The 14844-nt window shown below is 41.7% G+C and overlaps 1 protein-coding gene across 2 annotated transcripts in view; it reads left to right on the top strand.

Annotated features, from left to right (window-relative positions):
• The first annotated feature begins 12204 nt into the window (after positions 1-12204).
• Positions 12205-14844, top strand: part of LOC115143318 (prickle-like protein 2) — a 111333-nt gene continuing 108693 nt past the window's right edge. For both annotated transcript variants that reach the window (XM_029683598.2, XM_029683595.2), the window contains exons 1-2: positions 12205-12391; positions 13031-13116. The gene's annotated coding sequence lies outside the window, so the exon portion shown is untranslated. The remainder of the gene's footprint in view (positions 12392-13030; positions 13117-14844) is intronic.

The raw sequence follows: 14844 nt of genomic DNA, 5'->3' as shown, positions 1-14844 counted from the left end.
TGATTCCGCGAATCCTCCAACCGTGATTTCGGGAAAATCAGGGAGTTTATTTAAAGTTCCCAGAATTTTGCAACCCTAGTGCTGATATCTCCCTTGCCCTCTCTATCTCTCTCTCTCCCTCTCTCTCTCCTTCCTTCCTTCCTCCCTCCCTCCCTTCCTTCCTTCCTTCCTTCCTTCCTTCCTTCCTTCCTTCCTCCCTCCCTCCCTCCCTCCCTCCCTCCCTGTGTCCTCAGGGTAGATTCAGCATCAACCTCTCAGCAACAGGCTTCCAGCTAGCTGAGAAAACCAAGTGGATCTCCCAAAGAAACTATGTAGCTGCTGATATACACAAATCCCAGGCAAGAACATGATGCACATCACATAGCCTCATGTTTGGTCACTTATGATGGCGAGTTTTCATCTGAGATTTACCCCAGTGTTTTACCTAACAGGCTTTTCACATTCCTGGTTTCATTCTCCACTTCCCCTCCTTCCCTCCTTTCTTCTCTCTCTTTCCATCCATCCATCCATTCTTCCCTCCCTCCCTTCCTTCCTCTTGGCTCCAGAGGCTTCTCTGCTCTGGGCATTGGCCCAAGTGGGCTCTGTATCCCAGAATCCTCTGATGCCTTAAGTGCCTGGAGAGACCGGAGCCTTATTGGGCAGTTGCACTGTGAAGTGGGTTTTGTAATGGAGATCAGGCTGAGGACGCTGAATCTGTCTCAAAGCCAGTGGAGCTCTGGACACTCAAGGCTGGTTAACTGAATACCGGTTGTTTTAAGTCAAGTGGGGTGGAGGGCACTCACTATAAGTGTTGTCCAACTACAGAGGAGATGCCGCTCCTTTCATTCCGTGGGATAGATTTGTTGCATTTGATTATCCTGTGTATTAAGCTGAAAGTGTTCCACATCATTGCTTATGCAAATGCTATTAGATTACTGTGCATTTACACATATAACCTATCAAAGCTTTTAGAAGATCTACTCATTCAAGGGTTTTTCTTTATTTTACTATTTTCTACTTTGTAGAATAATAGTGAAGACATCAAAACTATGAAAAAACACATGGAATCATGTAGTAAACAAAAAAATGTTAAACAAATACAAATACAGTTTATATCTGTGATCTGAGATTCTTCAAAGATTCTTCAAATCGTTTGCCTTGATGACAGCTTTGCACACGCTTGGCATTCTCTCAACAAGCTTCATGAGGAAGTCGCCTGGAATGCATTTCAATTAACAGGTGTGCCTTCTTAAAAGTTCATTTGTGGGGGGGTTATACAGAAGATAGCCCTAGTTGGTAAAAGTCTATATTATGGCAAGAACAGCTCAAATAAGCAAAGAGAAACAACAGTCCATCATTACTTTAAGACATGAAGGTCAGTCAATACAGAACATTTCAAGTTTCTTCAAGTGCAGTCGCAAAAACCATCAAGCGCTATGATGAAACTGGCTCTCATGAGGACCGCCACAGCAATGGATGACCCAGAGTTACCTCTGCTGCAGAGGATAAGTTCATTCGAGTTACCAGCCTCAGAAATTGCAGTACAAATAAATGCGTCACAGAGTTCAAGTAACAGACACATCTCATGTCACGGTCATCATAACGAGGAGACCACTTGTGTTGTAGCGTGATATGAATACATTCTTCTTTATTAAAAAAAGAACACTAAACAAAATAACAAAAGTGACGCTACAACACAAGTGCTGACATGCAACTACACATAGACAATAACCCACAAAACCAATGGAAAATGGCAACTTAAATAGGATCCCCAATTAGAGACAACGATAAACAGCTGTCTCTGATTGGGAACCAATTCAGGCCACCATAGTCCTACATATACCTAGACATACTAAAACCCCATAGATATACAAAAACCATAGACAGGACAAAAACACCTAGACAATACAAAAACTAAACCAACCGCCCTTGTCACACCCTGACCTAACCAAAATAATCAAGAAAACAAAGATAACTAAGGTCAGGGCGTGACATCTCAACATCAACTGTTCAGAGGAGACTGTGAATCAGGACTTCATGGTCGAATTGCTGCAAAGAAACCACTACTAAAGGACACCAATAAGAAGAAGAGACTTGCTTGGGCCAAGAAACATGAACAATGGACATTAGACCGGTGGAAATTTGTCCTTTGGTCTGGAGTCCAAATTGGAGATTTTTGGTTCCAACCGCCGGGTTTTTGTGAGACACGGTGCAGGTGAACGGATGATCTCCCCATGTGTATTTCCCACCGTAAAGCATGGAGGAGGAGGCGTTATAGTGTGGGGGTGCTTTGCTGGTGACACTGTCTGTGATTTATTTAGAATTCAAGGAACATTTATTCAGCATGGCTACCACAGCATTCTGCAGTGATACGTCATCCCATCTGGTTTAAGCTTAGTGGGACTATCATTTGTTTTTCAACAGGACAATGACCCAACACACCTACAGGCTGTGTAAGAGCTATTTTACCAAGAAGGAGAGTGATGTAGTCTTGCATCAGATGACCGATGACCTGGCCTCCACAATCACCCATCCTCAACCCAATTGAGATGGTTTGAGATGAGTCGGACTGCAGAGTGAAGGAAAAGCAGCCAACAAGTGCTCAGCATATGTGGGAACTCCTTCAAGACTGTTGGAAAAGCATTCCAGGTGAAGCTGGTTGAGAGAATGCCAAGCTTGTGCAAAGCTGTCATCAAGGCAAAGCGTGGCTATTTGAAGAATCTCAAATATAAAATATATTTAGATTTGTTTAGCATTTTTTTGGTTGCTACATGATTCCATATGTGTTATTTCATAGTTTTGCTGTCTTCACTATTATTGTACAATGTAGAAAATAGTAAAAAATAAGAAAAACCCTTGAATGAGTAGGTGTTCTTAAACTTTGGACCGGTAGTGCATATGTAATTCATTCAGCGGCCCCATTTTACAGTTTGGTTTAATACCTTTATAACGTTGTGACAGAGAACCTCACAAAAGGCCAGAGCCTAAAACCACCTTCAACTGGGTTTTTTTCTTCTCATGGCCAGTTATAAAAGAGATGGCATGGTAGATGAGTTGATACATCATGATTTGTGTTACTGTTACTAAACTATGCTGTATCCTGTTTATTATAGCAGTGTAAACATTGTTCCTTGTTTGTCCACAGGATGGTAGCAGAGTGACATTAATGCGTCGGGGTTACTGTGGGAAATGCACTCCGTCTTCTGGCTCTGTCCTGCTCATCACAGTGGCCTAAATTGACAGTTTAATCGTGTGTATATTATTAACTATTCTTTAGAAATAGATCATGTTTTATCACTATTTACCACTATTTCCCTCCTAAACATGAAACATGTCACCTGGATTGTGTTTGTATCCATAGTACACTCTTAGAGAAAAGGTTTCCAAAAGGATTTTACCGGCTCACCCCATAGGTGAACCCTTTTGGGCTACAGGTAAAAACCCTTCTTGGTTCCAGGTAATAAGACTTTTGGCTCCCTCTGTGGAAAGGGTTCTACATGGAACCCAAAATGGTTCTACCTGGAACCAAAAGGGTTCTACCTAGAAACAAATAGGGTTCTTCAAAAGGTTATCTTTTGGGGACAGCCTATGGTTCTAGATAGCACTTTTTTTCTAAATGTGTGTGGTTTTGGCATCCCTCTGTATTGGCATCCCTCCCTCTCTTCACAGCTCTCTTCAGCTGCTCTTCAAGCCAAGATATCCAACCTCTCAGTGGTGCTAAAGTAACGAGGGTTCCATCCTCCAAATGACCCCTATTCCCTCCAATGTGTAAATATGTCAATAGAACAGGTGTAAGTACTGTACATAGCATGGTAAATGACTTATTTATTATACGATATACTCAACATTTATTTTTACATTGTAAGATCCTTTAAGAATTGTGTTTTTTTCTCTCCAACAAACACCACACAATGTACTGTATTTACTGTGTATCTATCCACATCCCTTCACCATACACTAGAACAGGGGTATTCAACTCTTACCCTATGAGGTCCGGAGCCTGCTGGTTTTCTGTTCTACCTGATAACTAATTGCACACACCTGGTGTCCCAGGTTTAAATCAGTCCCTTATTAGAGGGGAACAATGAAAAAACACAGTGGAACTGGCTTCGGGGCCCAGAGTTGAGATTGAGGGCACTAGAACATAAAAATGTGCCTTAGAAATATGTAGCATCATATTCAGTCCAGTGTACTGTAGCTGCTTTGTGTTTCATGCAGTGTTTTTTCTCTCATATTATGGCAGTGTTACGGCCTGGCTCTTCTTTGTCTAATGAGGCAGAAGAAGACTGTTAGTTTTGGGTATGTGTATGAATGTGTACACACTTTGTATGTACTTTCTCTCTTCCACTCTTAGCTGTATTACAGTCTCTGCATCCTTCAGCGTTGATTTTCCTATGCTCTGTGGTGTCACTATCCAAGCTAGTTCAGTGGCTGAGTGTTTATGGAGCAGAGTAGTAAGTGCTAGGTTCCTACCTGTGCTTTAGTTCTTGTAATGGCTGTTTAGGCTGGTCTAATTACCTGGTCTAAAGCAGTACACGCAGTCACCAGCAGTGAGCAGTAGGATGGTACATTAGTCAGGTGCCCTTGCAAATGGGAGAGACAGCCCTGCACCACGGCTTTGGCACAAAGGCACGAGGGAAATAAGTATTTGACCCCTCTGCAAAACTGACTTTGTACTTGGTGGCAAAACCCTTGTTGGCAATCACAGAGGTCAGACGTTTCTTGTAGTTGGCCACCAGGTTTGCACACATCTCAGGAGGGATTTTGTCCCACTCCTCTTTGCAGATCTTCTCCAAGTCATTAAGGTTTCGAGGCTGACGTTTGGCAACTCGAACCTTCAGCTCCCTCCACAGATTTTCTATGGGATTAAGGTCTGGAGACTGGCTAGGCCACTCCAGGACCTTAATGTGCTTCTTCTTGAGCCACTCCTTTGTTGCCATGGCCGTGTGTTTTGGGTCATTGTCATGCTGGAATACCCATCCACGACCCATTTTCAATACCCTGGCTGAGGGAAGGAGGTTCTCACCCAAGATTTGACGGTACATGGCCCTGTCCATCGTCCCTTTGATGCTGTGAAGTTGTCCTGTCCCCTTGGCAGAAAAAAACCCCCAAAGCATAATGTTTCCACCTCCATGTTTGACAGTGGGGATGGTGTTCTTTGGGTCATAGGCAGCATTCCTCCTCCTCCAAACACGGCGAGTTTATGCCAAAGAGCTCCATTTTACTCTCATCTGACCAAAACACTTTCACCCAGTTGTCCTCTGAATCATTCAGATGTTCATTGGCAATCTTCAGACAGGCATGTATTGGTGCTTTCGTGAGCAGGGGGACCTTGCGTGCACTGCAGGATTTCAGTCCTTCACGGCGTAATGTGTTACCAATTGTTTTCTTGGTGACTATGGTCCCAGCTGCCTTGAGATCATTGACAAGATCCCCCTGTGTAGTTCTGGGCTGATTCCTCACCGTTCTCATGATCATTGCAACTCCACGAGGTGAGATCTTGCATGGAGCCCCAGGCCGGGGGAGATTGACAGTTCTTTTGTGTTTCTTCCATTTGCGAATAATCGCACCAACGGTTGTCACCTTCTCACCAAGCTGCTTGGCGAAGGTATTGTAGTCCATTCCAGGCTTGTGGAGGTCTACAATCTTGTCCCTGACATCCTTGGAGAGCACTTTGGTCTTGGCCATGGTGGAGAGTTTGGAATCTGATTGGTTGATTGCTCATGTGGACAGGTGTCTTTTATACAGGTAACAAACTGAGATTAGGAGCACTCCCTTTAAGAGTGTGCTCCTAATCTGAGCTCGTTACCTGTATAAAAGACACCTGGGAGACAGACATTTTCTGATTGAGAGGGGGTCAAATACTTCTTTCCCTCATTAAAATGCAAATCAATTTATTACATTTTTGACATGCGTTTTTCTGGATTTTTTTGTTGTTATTTCTGTCTCTCACTGTTCAAATAAACCTACCATTAAAATAATAGACTGATCATGTCAGGTTCTGACTTTAGTTCTTTTGTTATGTCTTTTAGTATGGTCAGGGCGTGAGTTGGGTGGGTTATCTATGTTATTTTTTCTATGTGGTGTTTTTGTGTTTGGCCTGGTATGGTTCTCAATCAGAGGCAGGTGTCATTAGTTGTCTCTGATTGAGAATCATACTTAGGTAGCCTTTTCCCACCTGTGTGGTGTGGGTGATTATTTTTCTGTTTCAGTGTTTGCACCATTCGGGACTGTTTTGGTTTTCATTTTGTTTCTCTTGTTCTTTTTGTATTCTGTATTCATTCTCATTAAATTACATTATGGATACATACCACGCTGCATTTTGGTCCTCCGATCCTTCCTACTACTCCTCCTCAGAAGAGGAGGAGGAAAGCCTTTACAGATCATTTTCTTTGTCAGTGGGCAAACGTCGGATCAAATACTTTTTTTCCCTCACTGTATGCTAATACATAATTTTCATACACAAACCTTGATGTATCACACTATGAAGTATAATATCAAATCATATGTTATTTGTCACATGCTTAGTGAACAATAGGTGTAGACCAACGGTGAAATGTTTACTCATATAATAATAGAAAGGTAATAACACATAATAACACAAAATAATAAATAATAACACATAATAATAAAGGTAATAATAGCTATGATCTTGCTATGAATAGACAAGAGAGAAGACATGCCTCTGCCATAAAGGCTCATTGCTTTCATGATGATCACTTTAACATTATTGCACTTTCCCGACCATACCATAAAAAACAGATTTACGCTGTGCATATGTTTCTGTGAACCCTCCCCCCATCTTTGTTTGTCTATGGGGGTCTGCTCTAGACCGTCACCTGGTCCTCCAGGTGTAATTACTGGTTGGTAGTTTTTTCTAAGATGTGCAGTACTGTGACCATGTGCTGTTGACTGTCTGTCATACTGTAGCTTACGAACCATACATGAAAGGGACTTGGGAATACAAAGCCAATGCTAGGACCATGGGGCGCCATGAAAACACATTCAAATAAGTTGTGTGCTGAGGCTCCAGCTAGTTTGTGCAAGCCTACAATACACCAAATCTCAGGTGTATTGTAGGGAGCTTGCGGATTCTTTTAGCTGTTAGTTGTCAACAGATCCAGGGGGCTCTATTAAATGCAAGAGAGTGTCTACAGTAGCATAGAAGTGTGGAGAGACAGAGGGAGAGAGAAAGTCATCAATCTACCAAGCAGAAGGATCTGACAGTGCCATGCCAGAATACCTTGTGTTTCTACAGAGCTGTTCCTGGAAATGACATGACAGATTTCATGCTCACAGGGAAATTATTCTTGGTAGGTAGTGTCATGACGTGGCCCTTTCTGGGTGTAGATCGTGGCATCCCCCCCTCTCTCTCACTCTCTCCTACACCCAGGTTCTGTTATCTCAGGCCATGAATTCCTGGCGGAGACTCTCTCCTCCTGGCCATACAGAAAGAGAGACACAGAGAGAACAAAGGATTTCACATGGCAAACTCCTAAATCCCCAAAATGGGAATTTGAAACAAAATATCCACTTGTGGGAATGGTCCGTGGACACTTAAGGGATGGGTATGATGAGTGTGTTTCATTTGGTGACATCAGAGAGGACAGGAAACACACATAACTATATCTCTGAATTTGTACATTTCAAAATCATGAGGTTTGCATCTAGTTATTGTATAAAATGAATGAGTAAAGATGAAACTATTTGTGAAATGATGTATTGTGATGTTAAACCTTTAGAGAGAATTGTATTCCCTTAACTAAGTCATTGGCCCGCCTCTGTGAGCACAGACATGATCTGGCGACATGAACCGCACTTTCCTATTGTTACGAATAAAAACCCCTCCTGAGGAAATCTTCTTCAGACCACAAAAACCTCAGCATAAGCTAAGGGTGCAATGGTTGTTGAATTCCTAACCATACCACGTGGAGTATTGGCTACACAGGTGGAAATGGTTAAATTCTGAGACAATCAATCCCAACAGAATAAGAGCAAATCTTAGATACTAATTACTAGTCTGCAGCTAGAAATGATGTCAACCTGGGATGCGAGACAGACAACCGCCGAAACATCTATTCTATGAGAACATTTCTGAATGGTACTCTGAAGTATCCATTCTAACCACAAAATACTTTGATTTTCAGGGAAGCAGAGAGAGATGCTGATGAACTGACTCTCTGCAGAAGGACCGGATTCCAACAGAAATCACGACGACACACTGGGCGTAAATATATATTAATTGCAATTATACCTGAATGAGTGAGCGTTCATGTGCAAAGGATTAGCATTTCAATTAATATAATTATCAACTGTATAGTGATTCCATTTGTCTTTCCCGCATGTTTTCAGTCCACACCCACTTCCCTTTTTCCACCAAGCCATCATATCTGCTTAGCCCACTAGGGAACATCCCCTATCAGTTCCTTGTAACCATATCTACTGTGTTGTTTGTTTATGCATTTATGTGATTATTTAGTTAGTTATTAAATAAATGATTATGCCAATTGGTGTATGGATGATTCATAGTAAAGGCTGGGTTCGTGCAGATAACCAACAATTTACGACGTTTGGAATGAGACTAAAGTGAGATAAAGAATAATTCATTAATTAGAAGACTAATTGATCAGATATTAAAATATCTGAAGAGTTATATTAGGAAAATTATAACTTTGTAATCTGAAGATTTTCCTTGGTGCCCCGACTTCCTAGTTAATTATATTCACATGATTAGTTTAATCACATAAAAATAATTACAGAGAATTGATTTAATAAAATAACAGTCTTCACCTTTACTGATGCCAAAGACACGACAGTAGCTTACAGTAGATATTGCATTCAATGTAATAAGGTTGGTCTGAAACCAGTTGTTTTAGTGTCCATGTCACGACTTCTGCCGAAGTCGTTGCCTCTCCTTGTTCGGGCGGTGCTCGGAGTTCGACGTCACCGGTCTTCTAGCCATCATTGATCCTTTTTTCATTTTCCATTGGTTTTGTCTTGTCTTCCCACACACCTGTTTTCAATCCCATTCATTACCTGTTGTGTATTTAACCCTCTGTTTCCCCTCATGTCTTTGTCAGAGATTGTTTTATTGTCAGTGTAGTGTGATTGTTGTATAGGTGCGCGTCGGGTCCTCGTACCCATGTTTGTTTGTTTGTTTGTTTATGTACATTTAGTGTTATGGAGCATAATCCGTGGACTTTATTAAAAGACTCCATGTTACACTCCATTTGACTCTCCTGCACCTGACTTCCCTGCCACCTATTACACCTATGCATGACAGTCCAGACAGTTTGTGATGTAGCACTTCTGTGGGTATGTTGTGGATCTAACATACAAGGACCATGACCATGTCATTATCTAAACAAAACCACTGGTCTTTGGCAGAGTATCAATCCTCAGAGAGATAACATCCAATGTACTGTAGCAACCCACATTGACCAGATGTATGGACATTCCCCCAGACCTCAGGTTAAATTAAACAGCCCATTCAATCTCATGTTTTCCAATGTAGGAGGTATGTCCTCTGTAATATGTTATGGTCATTGGTTCAGCACTAACATGATGCCAGAAAAATAGATGACTTTACCTGTAATGATTATGAGCATTTGATTGATTGTTTTAAAAGCATGTGTAGCTATGTTACTTAGAACGACATCTCTGCCAGTAGAATGTGTGTATGTGTGTGTGTGCTTGCGCGCCCTCCAACTCACCTGGTATGGTTACTGTTTACCATCTCCATGGATCCTTCCTCACGTAGGCATGTTCTGTTTTAACAAGACCCAGCAAACACCTGTAAGTCTACGGAGCCCAGGTGCTAGGATCACACTGTCATTCACAGCTCCAACTTCAATTATCACTGTCAAAAGGAGAAGATCGAACAACTACTCTGACACCTCCAAGGTAAACTGGGTAATTAACTTGTTTCTCCAATCACTTTCTAATATGCTTATGAGTTACAATCTCTCAGTGGACACGTATCTACTGTTTTATTTGCATCCTAATCACATGGAATCTGTTTTCATGAGTACTTATATGAGGTGCTATGACTTGAGCTCAATCTAACCTTATCAGCAATTCATACACAACCACTCTTCACATGCTCACTCATATCCTCTGGCAATACTCAATCTGGAACAGACTGCTAAATAGGTGGGTTGATATAATTATCCAGGTAAAGTGTTTAGCCTAGGGTTAGAGCTGCCGCAGTGTCCCACCTGAACTGTTGCCTCCTCCCCACTGCACCCTGTATCACCAACCAGAGCCCTGTGCCATGCTAACTAAGTGGTAACAGAGAGAAAACCCCTTTGTGGGTTTGCTACTAAAACCACCTTAGTATGCAGTATTCCATTGGAAGGCTTTGACATTTCCCCCTGCAGCAGTGCAGGGAGAGTTACCTCTGAATTATGCAGTAGAGCAAGTTCAGCTGTTTCTTTAATCTAACCTCGTGGAGCTGTGCAGACTGCATGTTCATATTTTTTTACAGCACATTTAATGCTGGGAGTGGTTGGAGTCCCCTGTCAATGTGGAATATGTGTTTTGTGTGTATTGTGTATAGTTTACATGGTTTCACATCATCATCTTGTACTGGAGTGAATATTTAGAATCAATTCTATTCCATGTTTGTATTTTTTTATTTTGAACTACAGTTTATATCTAACCATTGTGTAGAATCAGGTGTGTGTGTGTGGGTTATGGTTGTCTGTATGTCTGTGTCTGTATCTGTACCTGTGCTTGCATCTGTGTCTGTCTATGTCTGTGCCTGTGTGTGCTCAAATCAGACATATTCCCAGATCTTCCCACACAGATTAAACAGTAACCTCGGTCCTTATAGGTCCCGGGGATCTACTGTACATTCCCAACACATGTGTCCTTTATCCTAAGGACATTTTATTTCTGAACACTGAAAATTGTGAGGTAAAAAAATCAAGGCATGCCCTGGGAAAAATAAATATTAGACACCTCGACCATGATGATCCTCATCCTGTTTTTAGATAACATCAGGATTATCGTAAACCCAGCGAAAGATAAAACACCTTGTAGAACAGCCCCCACCACCATCACCATCATTGCTTTACATACACAAACTGTGTGTATGTGTGTGTGTGTGTGTGTGAGCACGCGAGCGTGCGTATATATCTCTCTCTGTCTGTATAGAGCCTGCTGATGTGGAACATTGTGGACGTTTTAGTCCACAGGAGTGAGGAAGTCTGAAGATCAAAGCTCTCACCTTCAAACAGTAGACAGCGCTGACTTCTTCAGAGTAGTGCAACCTTGTTCCAGATTCAAAAGTGTTGAAGACAGATGTCTGAACATTGTGGGAAGTGAAGCAAGGTAAGCACATAGAAATGTAGTGAATTGAGTGGTACATGAGCATGTTGAAGATAGAGAAAAGCCAAGAGGGAATTCAAGGAGTTGTATAATATATTAGGCAGTAATACCATCCTTTGAATGAATCTAAGATTTAAAAAAAATATATATATACAATTGCCCAGTAAAGTGAATAGAGCCCTGAGCATGGAGATTATTGCAGTGATATTCTTAACATGGCTCTGCTCTCTGTGAAGAATTCTCCTTTGAGAGGAAAAGCCTTGGGACTCAAAGCTCTCTTGAGTGCATTGAGTCTGTCTGCCTGAGTCTTGGTGATGCGGCAAAGCTTTTCTCTGGTGGTAAATGGCAAGCACTTGTTGGAGAGCCAACTCTGCCTGCTATACCTCACAGGAAATTGAAATGGGAAATTCCAGAGTGGGAGGAAAAAGTTGGACACTTCATCAAACAAATGGGGGTAAAATGTATCATTTCTGACCAAATGTGACTTGGAGAGAATACAGTGAAGTGAGTCCTCAGTTCTGTGTTTGAGAAGGGGAGTTTCTTGGGTTGGCTTGGTTACAGTCTGATGGTAAAACATTAGCATAGGAAAACTCATGAACGATTCAAAGGCAAAGTTTTCCAACGTTTTAGTTTATTTCATACAGTAGGCCTATATGATGGAAACATACTCTGACAATTCACTTGTAATGTCAATTACATTTTGATTCTATGTAGCCTAATGAACGTAGTGAATATGGTTAACACTTTACTTTTAGAAATGTAATTAATAACGACAGTGTAAAGTGTTACTTGCAATATTTAGCTGTGAATATTAATATATTCTGCGGAATTTGCTGCTTCTATTGGAGGCAATAAGGTAGAGCTGGAGTATCCGGAAACCGCGCTTCTTCATTGATGAATGAAACGCGAGGGCAGGGCTCTCTGTTTGAGGAAAGTCGAGCGCCACGATTTGTTTACGAACGTGCGCGGACACTCTTCAAGTGTACCTTTTGCTTTATTGGTCTCAGTTCTCATCCCACCGTTCTGGAACAAGACTGGTATGTTCACTCGCAGCTCCAAGAAGAGAGAATCCAGTAGAACGGTGAGTGATGCAAGTTGTCGTTTTTCATAGGATCCCACGTTTTTGCAGAAATATAATAAAACGATGCTTGCATGACAACGGCATCAGTGTGGTTACCAGTTTCCACAAACAATGTGCTGTGTAAATGCAGTCTGTGGACTTTGTTTCTCAATCGGCAAAGCAGTGCATTCCTCTTTGTACCGTTTCCGTGGGGAAGTTACATCTGCTCCGGGAAGATAACGCATCCACCAGTACAAATCAAAGACGAATTAAGTCACATTAATTGGCCCGCTGATGAATAGTTGGTTTGTATTCTACGCCAATACGCATACTTTGTCAAACCTTTCATAGAGACTTCTGTTTTATGAACTGTTAGACTGAGGCACAGAACTATATTTTTCCCAACATATTTTCTTTGTATCAGTGGTATTTTGGGGGAATTTTGCCCAGGTCATAAACTCAAAGGGAGTAGGGCCTAATGCACCTGGATTTATGTCATTGTAATGTCTCAAAATTTCGATGCCTTTCGAGATAATCTGTAAACCTACTCTGTCCCAATGTGAATTGTTGTCATGTGAGAGACAGCATATTGTATGTGTTTGATGAAGAGATGCGTTATACAAGGAGGTATCATATATTGGTTCTTCTCTCTGTCACTAGCTGAACACCCTTGCTGAATCAGAGAGTGAACAGCTGTGTAACGTGTGTGGAGACCAGTGACCGGGCTTCATTCTGCACCAATGGAGGTAGGGACCCTCTCTCTCCTTCTCTATTTATACACTTACCCTTACTTTTACAGGGCATCTCTCTACTCCCTCCCTGCCTGCCAAAAACTTCAGTTCGTATCAGTTAAAAGATTCAGTGGTGGTAGTTGGTAAGGTGGAATAGTGCTGGCTCCTTGTTTGAGAAAACATCCTGAGGAAACTCTGAATACATACTGCTCTTGAATAGTATAGACCATATCTCTATTCCAGTTTGAGTCATTGGACACTTCCTTCTCTGCTAGAGCACTGGTCTGGAGGACACCTGTGAGTTACTGAAGCCCTCATGTGTTAAGGTTTTAATGGACTCAGCCATGCATATCAGAGTCAGCAAGGCATTGTTCATGATCTGTGTGCCCTAACATAAGTTGACTTTAAGAAAGCCATTCATGCAGTATGGGATATTTGAAGCAGTCATTCTACACACACTCTCCGCTTATATTTGTTTTAGAGTGAAAGGAATGAGGAATAAACTATTACAGGGCAACAGCCAACCTCTGGAATGTGCCTTTAATTGCCTGTGTTTGCAGTGCCACAATAAAAGTAAACATTTTCCCGACAAACCAACCCAACGGCAGACATTTCTTACAGACGGCCTTGAAAACTCTGCTTTGTGTGCAGAAGCTAGAACAGTACGAGGGAACTTTATGGCTACGAACATCACTGAACTCCTTTGTTCCTTTCTAAAAGAAAACACTCCAACCAGTCTCTTCCTCCCTGGTTCTCAGCAAAGTATGTTTTCATGTCGATTGATGTAGATATGGGTGTTTTATTTTGAATGTGGACTTTAGCTGACCTCAGTGTTCGAGATTAGGTCATCGGAGAAGGCAGGTGCGTACACAGTATTAGACAGTACTGTAGCTAGGCTACTATATAACCCTGCTGTTTATTAACTAAGAGTGCCAAAACTGCTAGGTCAACACAGGGACCTGCAAGACTGCCAAAATCAGACCTTGAATTGTCTCCCTGGGAAATTATTGATGATGCTCATGGTGTATATGGGTTGGGACTGGGCTATTTAAAAATATAGATCTAAATCTTGTTCTCTATAACAGCCTTTAAACAGCCACTGTTGCTGATGTCAGACATAGTTGCACAAGAGCACCCTCTTTGATGACATGCACTGTGTGAGTCTGGAGGAAAGCCAAGGAGGTTGGGAAAGCCAGGCCATGTAAAGAACTGTGTTGAACTCTCAGAAATGAATAACTAACAGTAAAAGGGACTGGGCTAAGTAAGCGCTGAGATCCACATCCCCCTACCATTCCCTACACTTTAACATGTGTATCTCCAGAATTCTCCAAAATATTGATGCTTTTCCAAATGTTCAGGAGCTTGAGATTTCAGGAAGAGTTTGCGGCAGTTTTTTTTCTTCTTTCCTTCTTCTGTGCTATAAAGAAGCTTCCGCTAAGCTGGTGTCCAGGGGTTTTATACCTACTCTTCCACAGTGGTTTTATTGTGTTGGCTGGTCCCATTCAGGTCCTATTGAAGGCCCAGTCAAGTGCCATCCATTTTAAATGACTCAGGTCGACTACTGAACAGATTCTTCACCGACCACTGTTGAGCTTTCATCCAACCAATCACACTCTCACACTCTTTCTGAAAAAGATTGACTAAAGGAAAACTCCAATAAGAATTTGTCACTTTAGTATAACATGATTTGTTCTCAGAAAAGCAATGTATGCAAACGGGAATATGTTATGCGTTACTGTGAGC

This window comes from Oncorhynchus nerka, linkage group LG15 (genome assembly GCF_034236695.1).
Source record: "Oncorhynchus nerka isolate Pitt River linkage group LG15, Oner_Uvic_2.0, whole genome shotgun sequence".
In the NCBI taxonomy this organism is placed as follows: domain Eukaryota; kingdom Metazoa; phylum Chordata; class Actinopteri; order Salmoniformes; family Salmonidae; genus Oncorhynchus; species Oncorhynchus nerka.
The sequence above is the reverse complement of the archived record's forward strand: the minus strand, read 5'-3'. Positions and strand labels throughout refer to the sequence as shown.